The following is a 12084-nucleotide window of genomic DNA, read 5'->3' as shown; positions in this document are numbered from 1 at the left end:
ATACGGATTAAATATGTCGCAATGACTTTATCTAATGGTAATTTGCCTATAAAAGTGTACATAAGCACAATATTTGCGGAAAGTAGTCACAGGGAAGTTAGTCGAGTCAAGAATTACATTATTCAAATGGACAAAATCAGAGGGACATTCAAAGCACTACAAATACAAGTTCTTGTAAATAATTTGTAAATGGATTCATTTGGTAAACAAGGTCTATACAATCCTAGAAATCACAATTGAACGGCACAAACCTAATTTCAAAGGGCGATGGATAAATGCTTTTTATATTGTATCATGTATATATAATATATTATATAAATAAAAGCACACTCTCTTATTCGCCTCTATAGGGAGGACTCTAGCGAAATGTTGACAGAGTCGCCAAAATAAGATGCGTTGATCTAGAAACTCAAAAGTTTACTTCTGTTCAAAAGCAATTCTTGCTGTTTGCCTTTAGGAATTTGGGTTGGGACCCGATTTCCCCTCTTCCACCCTATGAAAATAGGTTGCTTCTGTTATCCTTACCGTCACTGGAGAAACGTAGATTTGTTCTTGGGGTTTCCTTCGTAATCAAATTAATAAATGGTACGATTGACTCGCCCGCATTACTTCGTGAGATAGGTCCCTAACCGCTTCTCTAGGCACTTTATCTTGATAAAGCTTAGTCAATGTAAATATAATTACGAACTGTTTAATCCGCTCAGAATTGTTTGCAAGAACCTAAATGACGTCTATCACTTATTCTCGTTGACGGACTCTTTAAAGTCCATTAAAGCAACATTGCTTAATACGCGCGAAAATAAATAAGTCACTTTTTGACGAGAACACAAAGAGCTGAGCGCAAAAACCAAAACGATATCAACACAAAAACTTCAATATGTAACAATAAATGTCAACACTTGTAGTATCTGCTGGGCTTTAAATCCGTACAAAGCAATGAAATAAAAAAACAAACAAACTGTTTACAACTAAATAATAAGAATAAGAAGTGCGCTCGCAGAGCTGCCAAACTTTTTTGCTATTAGGTGTTGACCCGGCGCACTTTGTCAATGATAGTGACAGTTGTGAGGGCATAACTAGCCCGTTCTCTGTGGCTGGATAGCTCAGTGGCCCAGGAATTTAGTCACAAAAAATTTATTTTGTTAGTTTGCTTTATTTCTTATACTTTACTTCCAACTTCATAAGACAACCCGTATTTACAGTGAGCGCGACGTCTCCCTCAGAAGCTATGCGCGACTCTCCCAACTCACTTACCAAGTTCAACTTCCCAATTAATCGATCTTAGCCTACTCTTATCCTACTCTTAATTCTACTCTTATCCTGTTTAATCTCTATCTTATTCTCTAACTTACTCTCTATCTTATGCGAGCACTCTCCTCTCCACCAGAGACGGAGAAACTGTGAGACCGAAACGGGCTCCTCACACAGTATATGATGTAAGGAAATGTTGATGATACACAATTGATTACAAGCTTTGGCGAATTAAGGATATTAATTAACCTATTGGAGTAAAAAGCAAAAATATGGAACTTATTTACGTACCTTTCACAATTTAGATTTTTCGTTTTGGTTCAATTGTTTGTAAGTAAACAATTTTGTGCGCAATTATTTTACTCTCAATTTACAAGTGCTTTCTCTTATGAATACAACTCAAAACCACCAGTACTAACGCAAAGCGTCAGCAATTTTGCTTACGCCGGCGTTGACAATCTGAAAGAGCGCTTCTTGAACTTTATGTACATGTATAAAGCTGGAAAGTTCGAAACTGAAAAATGAAGTCTTGTTAACACCACACATAATTAGTGCCTAGATTTTGTCTGCACAAACATTAACGAAGCGATTAATTTGTTAGAACAGTGTTTTTTTGATGCAAAATACAATGAATAAAGGAAAACACTATTTTCCACATATAAAAGTGAGTAGCAACGTGCTCCACTTAATGTAAAAATTTATTTCCTATCTTTCAATATGATTTGCGCAACACGCAAGTTAAGTTTCCCGAACTTCGCTGCTTGGCTGCGTTGTAGATTTATGAATAAGAAATAATGTGAAAGAATTTGTTATTGTAAAATGCTAATTTTATCAAGTGTTTCCTTTATTATTTACGCGTTTTTTTATATAGTAAAATAAAGTATTAAAAAGTGCTTTGACATCAAATGTAACTTGAGCTATATCTGTAAATAAATGCTTATATTAAAGTAAAAATGCTTACGCTAATGTTGTTTGAAAATATAATACAAAATTAATGCGTGAGGGTAGATAGCAAATTAGGATGGAGGGATAACGCCACACTACGTTAATTTCTTTTTATTGCAAGTCACGATGTTAAAGCCATAGCGAAAAGTTAACCATATGATCTTTTTTTGCTTTCATAAACCTTTCACTCTCACTCTCTGATTTGTTTGTAAATTCAAATGCATGAACGAAATTAAAAATCTGACAAAAATTAGCATTGCTGCAATCATGCACTGCAAGCTATACGCCCAACTATAGGTAAACATGTCATGTTTTAACAGTTGGTCCACAATGCGATCGTTGTGTTCTTCTTGTTCGGTTAGTCAGAAAATCGACAATAGATGGTTCTCTGAGTTCAGTAAATCACTGTGTTCAACGCTTTATTTGGAATTTTTCATACTGGAAATCTTTAGTTGAAATATTCATTCATCTTATATTTTCGTTTTTCGGCTGATTTGGGATCGCGTAGGTCCACTTATTGTTCAACATAAGGTAGCGCGGCTGCCCATTGTATTCACTTTTTGGGAGTTTTCACCGCGAAAACGAAAATGGCGCCGCATTGTGTCAGACAAATGAATATATGTGACAAATATTGAATATGAATGGCAAATATTTAAAATCAAAAATCTCTCGTGCGCCATGTTTATTACGAAATAAGATATAAAATCATAGCTAATGCTTCAAATCAGATTAATTTTACTTAAGTTAATTTACCAGTGGATCAATAAATAACAAATTTGTTTCTAAAGTACATTAGTAACAGCCGTTGTAAACATGTCTGTAGTCATCTTATTTGTGCGTAGGTATTTCAAAACAATTTCTCTTACATCGATTTTGCTTTAGTATTGTAGAGAAGATTTCAAAAAACTTTGTAAATTTTTGTTTTTTTTGTTTTAGAAAACGTCGAAAAATGCTGAAAGAAAACTATTAATAATAAAGAAATCGCAATCATTCTGCCTGTTAGAGCACGGGCTTTGTATAAAATCGCTATTCTTCGCAAGTCTACACGATTGTCATGAAATGCAACAAATACTTCTAAAATATGTCAACCTAGGAATTTGGAGGAATGTTCCGATTCTAGAGAAAAGAAGCAGAAATGAAGAAAAATTGGTTGGAAAAGAATCATCCGAATGAGATAGAAATTTTCGTGGACGAATAGAAGTCGATCGGTTGTAACGCGAAAGAGACCAACGAGGCGTTTCCAGTCTATCTATCGAAATAAATACCTCCAAAGCACATTAAATGGAAAAGGAATCTGACAATAATTAAAATAAAATATCTGGATAAAAACTAGGCGATGTTATAGGTATGCTATTTAACATATTTTATTTTTTTTATTTTTGCTGATTTAAAATGGTTATATTATTATACCTAGCGTTCGAGTGTTCGTCGTCGATGGATTCTATTGCCGATATATGTTGTACGATGAATATATTAATTCGTGGAAGAGAGAGTTAGTCGGGCAAGAACATTTGAGCTGCGAGTATGGCCAAAATAAATTGTAAATAATCCAACATGTAAGAAATATAATTGTAAATCAATACTCCTACTGTTGTGAAAGACAAAGTAATAAAATAAAAGAACTTTGAAGTGTATTTCTCTTGAATAAAATATCCGCGATCCAGTGACATGGACTGTGTGTTACAAAAGCGAATTTTATAACAATAATTTAGTCATCTATCTAAACAATTTAGCAGTTTTGTTTAATTAATAAACCTTCCCCTTTTCAATAACTAATTACAATATCTAAAATTTATTACATATTGAAATTAATTTAGTTACTTAAAATTTGCGTAGTCAATTTTTTACTCGTCTGTCAAAGAAATGAATGTTTCCTGATTAGATATTGTATTTTCTTCGGATCCTGACGGATGAAGTAGTTTAGGTATAGCCACACATAAATTTTTTCTTTCTCTTATTATAAAAAATCTATAAACTCATTATATTACCCCACTCCATTTTTTAACGAGCAAGCCAAAAGCCACTTTAAAAGAGTCATTGATATCATACGGTATCCACGTGTTTCTTTCTTGACGAATAATTGTTACAGAAAGTATCTTGTAAACTGCTCTTGATACGTTTATTACTTTTGTGTGTTTATATTCGGCGCCTTATACGCAAGTGGACACGACTCGCTCTCGCCGATTTCAATGCACGGTGGAGACCACTCATCAGAAACATCGTGGTAGTTTTCATTTGATTCGCCTTCATCTTGGCTAGAGTTCAAATTTGATTCAATCGATTCAATTTCAGGTAGTGATTCATTCTCAGAACTGCTCCCCTCCGTCATGGCTTTGTAGCAATTCTGGGTAATAAAATTCATTACTACCATTTAGGTTCATTTTGCTGACATCACGACTTATTATTATATCATTATCTTCATTATATTAAGCAAAGTGTGAGCTTTCACATCACATCAAGACGCAATCAGTAAATTTTATATCCATCTTACGATGTTTTTCTTGAAGTACGTACACATAGTAGGGGTCCAAAAACTTCAGAAATTTTAAATCAGAACCGTGGCTGGAGCGTGCTCCTAACACGTTATATCAAGGCTCGATTTATTCTGTTCGCTATACCGTTTTATTCTTGAAAACATGGACATATTTTGAATCACTCCGCGACAAAGTATTTTTTAAGCGGCCTGTTAAACAAGATTTATTGTAAAATACTATACAAATAAATTTTGATTTGTAGTTGCAATATCCAATAATCGCATTTTGCTAAGTTTGTAAAATATAACAATTTAAAATTATGTCATTTGAAAAAGCAACGTAAACAAACAAAAGAAAATAAACAAAAGATGGCACACTTTGAATGGATTGAACTGGAAGAAGCATTTGTTGACTATGGTCAGTAATCAAAAGAACTGCATAAAAGAACAAACAGACAAACATTACATTTAGTTGGAATAAAACAAAACATATGAAATCACATTCGGCGCATTGATTATGTATGGTCTTAACTAGGTTTCATTTTCGAGTTTCGGTTTTTAGCTCTATGTATGCGAGAAACTTTCTCTCAAGATTATAAATTGGAAACAAAATAAATTCCAAATAAAATTATTTACTTACAAACACAAAAGCCAAATCAAAGGGCGAAAACAAAATAATTAACAAACCACACCAAAATAATACAGAAAGTTATTGAGCAAACAAATTTGTAAGTACAAAATTGTATAAATACCTGTTCCATATGGAAACCAAATTACCTAATAAGGTAAATCGTGGAACTATTGCAGAAGAAGTGGTAACGGAAAGACCATTTCAACTACTATAAGTAGACTTTCTCCGTAACTACCCCAGGTCAAGAAATGTCATGGTATAAAATTTACATTTTAGTAAATTCATATTTCTAAAATCCATGGAAGAAGCCACAAGCTTCAATGTAATTCAATTCTTACATGAATTAATATATCTACATGTTTATTTACAAAACGATTATCGCGGATGGGCTTTGTATTTGGGGGAAATACAAAACTCCATTCTCAGTCTGTGCGTTATTTGAGTATTACATATTTAGTTAGAGTCAGAAGATGTAAGCAGAAACGGCAATATTGCTTATGAACACAATGCTACACTATATAACAATCGGGCTAGAATTATAAAACTGAGAAAGAAATCTATCATCGAAATTTTTCTTTAGTGATTTCAAAATAGATTTAACGGGAAGTTTTGCAATAAAAACCTAAAAGCCAGAATTTCAAAAAATTGTGGAAATAATCTGTATGCTGTACACCATGCTAGCGATAGCAAAAATTTTAAAACATTCGGAAATGAAAAAGGTGCCCGGCAAGACTCGTGCTCACGGTGTGAGAGTTTCCCACATTTGCGAACATAGCAAAAATTAAAAGGTAAAAAAAAAACTAAAGCCTTCAAATAAAAAAAAAGTAAAAACGGTGTGGAATTTTAAAAATTGTGAATGACAAGAAATTTTTTGATTAGAATCAATCGGGGCAAGAAAATTGTAACAGAAAATCGAAATATATTTGAAACGAGAAAAAAGAAAATTTCGCTCAGGAAGAAGTATCGATTATTTTAAATATTACGCTGAATTGTGATAAATAATCCTCTGAAAGTGTGCAAAGGTGGCACCTTAATAACACATTGATAATGGAAATTTAATCTTCAATACGGAATCATTTTAAAAGCCGAAGCAAACACAAAACAAGTAGCTGTTGTTGCAACGCATCTGGGAGAAGAAGTGCATTATATTCAAAAACAGAAAACAACTATTGAAATATCTAAAAAACGGAAAAGGGACCGCGTTACCCCTACTGCGAAGTTTATCTCATTCAAAGTACTTCACTCCACACTCCGACATCATTCCATATCATAATTTTACTGTTTATTACCTCTAAGTCCACAAAACTTAATCCGCGAAATATGGTCTAATCAAAAGGCCGCACCGTTTCTCTCGAAAGTGGGGCTATTAAAATCCTCAGAGCCAAAGCTTACGTACAGCATATGTGAGCATTGTTTGTTTACCCCATCCAGAAACAATTCTTTGCCAATAATCGAACTTAGCTCAAATTTGTATCATGGTTTTCCCAAATTTGGGAAATTTTTGCGTCCCTAAAAAGAAAATAAAATTGATCACCTCCGATGACGCTACGGCAAATTCTTTCAATTGCGGCCAATGTGTAGGTAACGCGCTGCAATACATTAATCAAAGAATATGCAACAGATCACACCAAGATATATATGAGTTGATTTCATAACATAACTACTCTTGCGGGGAGTATATAATGCTTGCTTAGCTTGCTGCTGTCTTTAGTAAGAAAAGGCATACAAAACAATTTATTGTATTTATTTATTAATTTCTTTTCTTTTTCCAGGCTTTGCGCATAACCATCTATTTTTAATTTTTTTGCTGTAAATTTTTTTGGTGCAAGTTTTTTTGGTGAAAATTTTCTTGGTTTTAGTTTTTTGGTGTAAATTTTTTTGGTTTAAGGGTTTTTGGTGTAAGTTTTTGTGGTGTAAATTTTTTGGGTGAAAATTTTCTTGGTTTTAATTTTTTGGTGTACATTTTTTTGGTGTAAGTTTTTTTGGTATAAATTTTTTTGGTGCAAATTTTTCTGGTGTTTTTGGTGTGTAAGTTTTTTTGGTGTAAATTTTTTTGGTGCGACTTTTTTTGGTAGATAGGGATTGGAATAGAATAAGAATAGGGTCAGGGATAGAATAAGAATAGGTTGAGGCTAGGGTAGAGTAAAATAAATGAGGAATTTAAGGGAGTCGACGCTCGATGTAAAGAGTCTTATTTTAGTCATCGTTGAGTTTAGTTGGAAATCGGATAAGAAGAGCGAAATATAAAACCGAACAATAAAGATCTTTGCAACAAATAAATGTTTGTTGTGTTTTCCTGTGCCGCTGAGCTACCCCAGTCCCAAATTATGAAAAGGCCTCACAATATATAATTGTAAAAGGTATATAGTAAAATATACACGAAACAATCTCAACAAAGAAATTCCACTCATTAAAAACAACTAATAATAAAAGTTTTCATTGTATATTGTAATCTCAATGAAGTATCAGTGTATCCTTTTTCTTTTGTGTTTACAGCTTAAACCTACTTAGCTTGAATTATATTACACGCATGCAAACGAGCTTAAAGTGAAATATATTTATATAGCCTAGCGTTTTATATGTATAAATTATTTATTATGTATTATATTTATTTAATTTAGTACGAAATTTGTAATAAGGTGCTTCCATCAACCCTTGTCAGTAGCTACGAAATGTAATTTTCATTTTTTTCTCAACATTTTTTTTTGGTTATAATATAATATAAACGTGTAACCTACAGCTTCAGCTTATTACATTAATGTAAATTGTGACGTTATAATTATAGATCACATATTATCCACTTTAAACTAATTTACACTTTATAATTGTTTAAAACATTTACATATATGTACACAGGAAGGGAATATTTAATGCAAATACCATAAAGAAACGTGATTTTAAAACAATATATTATTCACAATTAAAATTAAATTTCACAATTTACTTTTAACGTTATTGGTAAACAAATTTAAGGGCCTACAGCGAATAAGGCAATAATATATTTTTGCTAGAAATTCAATTCATATTGCTCTTCACATTGCGCTACTGTATGAATCTGGTACCAGCAACGACAAACTGAAATGTATAATACGATCGTTGGCATATTACTTTCTACAAAACTACGTAAGGATTTTAGTTCACATTATTATCAACCGTTCCACGTAAGAATTTTGGTTTATACTATTATCAAACGTTCGATTTTAAATTAAAATTTCGTTCAGGCATTGCGGAGTTTGTTTGCTTATGAATATTTAAACAAAAAACTATTTTCAGACCTTTATCTTGTAATTTCGTTACTTTCTAACTTTTTCGTCTTCAACTTCCCTCAAAAGTTTTTCTGCTACACCTTCTCCTTTTGGAAGTTTGGAATCGTTTAATAGAATATTGAGGTAGATTTTAATAAATACGATTCTTATGGACCTCGAGTACCGACTGATGGTTTGAAAACGATATTTGGAGAAATTGTTGATAATCCGGGTAAGTTTACTTTGTTGTGTTTGTATATAATAAACGAATGGTATTAAACCCTTTTTTTTTAATCTATTATCCGTAAAAGTAATTAATTTTTTTGCTGTTGATGTTTCCGATGCATTCAGATTAATTATTAAAAACTTGGCAACCCTGCACGAAATAAGACGTTGTTTTTTTTCGGTGCAGAACTTCCGTTAAAATTAAAAAATAAAATTATTTTTAATAGACTTTTATAAACTATTGAAACACATACCGAGCGAAGCTTTTAAACTTCTAACCATTTATAACCGTGCTTTCAATCTATAAGTGTGACAATTAAACACGATCAACAAGAATCTCCTCATCTTTGTGTCTCTCCGCAGGGTGCGCAGCACCATCTGCTGTCTTCTAGTCTATACCGGTAGGACTTACTTGGACATGTCTCAATTACATTGGACATCATGTGGCGGCGATTTAAACGGATTTCTTAAAACTTTTAAACATACAAGGTTTTTTCGTCGTCTCTGTTGGTTTCTTCAGAACCTGTTTGTCTTCCATATCCTTATTGATTCTCTTTTTAAGTCAGTTGCTTTACCTTTTTGCCTATAGTCTAGCACGAAACCTAAAAGTCGTCCGCCCCACAAAATGTTGTCTAATGGTGAGGATTTTGAAAACTTTGTAGGAACCACTCATAGTCATAGAGTTGTCTGTGGAGGTTTACACCACCACCCCAATTTCACCGATCCCATCTACTATAAATAAACCGATCATGCTTCCCAACAAGGGCAGTGTGGAGCATAGTAGTTTAAATTACAGTCCCATAAAAGAAAAAACCTAGACCTAACAAGTCAAGTTTTTATGATAATTAGGTGACTGGAGAATGCTATGTTTTTCTTGAAGTCTGTAATAATGAGACAAAGATAAACATATACGTCTCAGTTCTAACTTGTTTTTCTTTGAATACATTAAAGATCTAAAATTGGATGGTGCGATTAGCATCAAAACCATTAGCAATGGCAAAGGTAAACTTTCCTTTGGTAATGCGGTGGATGCTAATAATTTTATTAAAAATATTGACTTTCGTTCGAAGCTTTGTAAAGCCTACATTCCTAAGAATTTTACTGAAAAATTCGGGATTGTAAGAAATATTCCTCCTTCAATTAAGGAGGAAGACTTTTTGAATTGCGCTATTTCTGAAATTGGGATCGTTTCCGGCACGAGAGTTCATAGAAGGGATCCCTCGACTTACAGTACTAACAAATAGGAGCCAAACAAACCTCCCCAACCTTCTGAAAAGCATATCTGCACCACATAACCACAAGTCAACAGAAATGGAAATATTATTGGAAAAGTTTTTAAAAATTCTTTCCACCTTATGAAGAAAAACTAAAAACCATCCAAACAGAAATTGCAAGCCTTGAATCAAAATTTGACCTTTTAGAACAAGGTACATCTAATTCGTCCTAACATGCCCTCGCTTTCAGGCGCAATACCTGCTTATTGGATTACCACCTCAATTTCAGTCGAACTGATTTCGCAATTTTGAGTGAAATTTTTCTGTCTGATGATAGCATTTCAGACCTTAAAATCCATAATTACAACTCCGCTTACAAATGCAGGAGTGATGGCTATGGAGGAGTAGCTATTTTAACTAGGAAAGGCACCTCTTTCAAACAAATTCCCTTCAAATCAGCTGCTGATATTGTAATTGTTAAAACTTCTTCTCTACAACCAAATCTAGTCTGCTGCTTGCTATTTTAAACCCAATGCTCCCATCCAATGTTTCCGGGACGATATGAAACGCCTCTGTGATATGCTTGATGGTTATTACAACACCATTATTGCAGGAGATATTAATGCAAGACACTTGCTTTGGTGACTCTTTGTCAAATAATAAAGGTAAAACTTTGTGTGAAAGTATGGAATTCAATAATTTCTACTGTCTTAACATACATATCTCCAATTCTTAGTCACCAAAATCTTGGGGGAATGAGTTGCTCACAACGTCCTTCCGCAAATTATAAAAAATTAAATAAAATAAAAAATAAAACCTGCTAAATATCCTAACTTACCTAACTTTTATGAATTTAAGCTATCCCAAAAAGAAGGGAAAAACCGAAAAACCAAGAGAAGTCACTATGCTCGAGTAATCGAAGAGCTTTGTACAAATGACAACACAAAACCTTTTTGAAAATTTTTGAATGGACATCGCATTACAAAAAGGAAATATAAACGCCCCATTTGGAATGACGAGAATACCAGACCTTACCTAGAATGGCTTAAAGCCCAGGTTCCCCCAACAAATACTCTCAACATTGTCTCGCTTAGCTTGCAGCTGGAAGACATCTCTTCATTTTCATTGAGAAAACTTGTATATATCCTTAAATCAAAAAAGAAATCTACAGCAGCAGGACATGATGGCATTAAATACGAAAAGGTAAAGGTTCTTTCCGCTCCAAGTCTTTCAGTTCTGCTATCTGCGATAAATTATCGCTGAATGAGTAACTCTTTTCCTATAGGTTGGCGTACAATTAAAATTGTACCCATTCCTAAAGCTGGAAAAGATCTTGAAAATTTTACAAATTTCAGACCTGTATCCCTCCTGTCTGTACTTTTAAAAATTACAAACCAAATGATTAAAGAAAGACTCACTAAATTTCTGCACAATTCACAACTGCTCCCCTCTAGGTCCTATGCTTATCAAAAACACATTTCCACCAGTATTTGCCTTAATGAGGTTATTTTCACCATAGCAAGTGAAAAAGCAAATCGTAACCAGTTAGTTATGTTTAGTTTAGACATCAATAAAGCACAGGACTATGGGGATTTAGAGAAACTAGGTCAAATTCTAATTGATTTTAAAATACCGTCACAATGTAGACTGTGAATTCTAAATTTCCTTCCTTCGCAAACTCTTGTGATGGACTCAAATTCAGGTGAAGTTTGTGGAGGTCTACCTCAAGGTAGCTGTCTGAGTACATTACTTTTCAATCTATATACAGCCAGCTTACATCGATTACAGGACAACACAACCCATCTATTTCAATATGCTGCAATATATGATGATTTCTTAATTATTACTGCTGGAAAATCGTTAGTAGAATCTTAATATCAAATCCAATGGTTTCTACAAAGTTTGCGCGGATTTAAATTTATTTTTAAATCCTGAAAAATCAAAAATTATTCGTCTTGCCAAGGGCTCTAAAAAAATTATCTCCATGACAGTTAACGGCGCGAAAATCAAACAGCCTTCCTCCATCAAATTTCACTACCGAGACATTCTTGAAAATTGCTACACAGGCTCAAATGTTATCAAAGTTTTAACCAATTTAAA

Source organism: Glossina fuscipes, unplaced genomic scaffold (genome assembly GCF_014805625.2).
Source record: "Glossina fuscipes isolate IAEA_lab_2018 unplaced genomic scaffold, Yale_Gfus_2 222, whole genome shotgun sequence".
Classification (NCBI taxonomy): Eukaryota; Metazoa; Arthropoda; class Insecta; order Diptera; family Glossinidae; genus Glossina; species Glossina fuscipes.
Note: the sequence above shows the minus strand (reverse complement) of the source record.